Source organism: Austrofundulus limnaeus, unplaced genomic scaffold (assembly GCF_001266775.1).
Source record: "Austrofundulus limnaeus strain Quisiro unplaced genomic scaffold, Austrofundulus_limnaeus-1.0 Scaffold393, whole genome shotgun sequence".
Classification (NCBI taxonomy): Eukaryota; Metazoa; Chordata; class Actinopteri; order Cyprinodontiformes; family Rivulidae; genus Austrofundulus; species Austrofundulus limnaeus.
In genome coordinates this window covers 451,405-452,898 of record NW_013952795.1, presented here as the reverse complement: position 1 = coordinate 452,898, position 1,494 = coordinate 451,405, and positions in this window count along the sequence as shown.

Sequence of the window (1,494 nt, the reverse complement as noted above, 5' to 3'; positions counted from 1 at the left end):
CAACGCTCTCTGGTTTCATTTAAAAGAGTCGATCATCAGATATTGTCCAAGATTAACCTTCAGGGTGGATATARCTCGCTAGCAGCCTCACACCGGGGACCTATCCACGTCATCATTTACCCAGAATGCTTTGTGTGTAAATAAAATGCCTCCGTCAGTGTTAAAATATATTCTTAAAAATTTTACAAAACTAAGCAGCTACAGTATTTTTACAGTCTTTATGTTACAGTTAAAATATGTTTATCAAATAAAGTCTAGTGTTACAACTAATCAGGGATCCCTTTAAATGATTCAAAATCATTATTAGACTATGTAAAATTATTTACAGACTTATTTTTCATCAGAGGTCAGTTTAAAAGGTCAAAAATAAAATGCAGATTTTTTCCAACATGTTTCTACTACAGGACATTACTAGCTTTGCGTTTTCAGTTTTGAACCTGCCTCCTAATCAGAACCACCTCAACTGAGTCTTTTCCATGTGAAGGAGCTCCTCATCCCATCTCTAAGGCTGAGCCCGGCCCACAAAGGGTTTCAGCTGCTTGGATACATGATCTGATCCTTTCAGTCCTGATCCAAACCTCGTGACCACAGGTGAGTGTTTGAACACAGACAGACCAGGAAATCCACCAACTCTCTGATTAACAAAGGACTTTTTTCCTTCCAGATCCACACTGCACCTGGTTGAGAACTTCAACTTCAAAAATGTGAAGCAGTTCATGAAAAACATTGTGACGCCATCCATTTAGCATTATATGGTTATTGTGATCGAAGTTGTTTGAAATTCATGGGGACGCTCATCAGGAAATGCTACAGCTAGCTGCTGCTGWCGCTGTTTCCACTTACAAATAACCAGAGAACACTATGTAAATATGGCTGTGTCCAAACTCAGGGGTAYGCCGTCTATGTGGGTCAGGTCCATGGTTGACCGCAAAGACCGGAAAAAAGTGGCCGTGAATTTGGACGGTCCAGCCTTCTGCTTTATTCCCATCCTTACCCCGACATATGTCCTGTTGTCTATCAACTGTGACGACACTAAACTGAATCAAAAATGGGTCAAAATGAGCAAAATATCAAYATACTAAAGACAGTATAACAAAATTAGCTTAAAGGCAATATTTAAAAAAAAAATGGGCCCGCCACATAGGTGCATGTTTACTTCACGATACCAGCTTGTTTTATTTCTGACAATAATAATAATAATAGTAATAATAATAAAAACATGTTTCTACAAATGATAAAAACATTAACACAACTGCTTGAAAATGTTCATTTTTATCCCACCACACAGTAAAAACCAGTGTCAAAGTGTTAAATTTTTCAGTCAATTTAACACCCTCTAGWGTTATTTTAACACTTTCTGAGTAAACTGACTTCCAGTGTTGATGCTAATTCACAGTGTTGACTTCATCAGTGTTGCCTCAACACTGAACAGTGTTAAATAAGCCCTGCCCTGTTCAGTCTTATATAACACTTAACAGTGTTGTTATATAACAC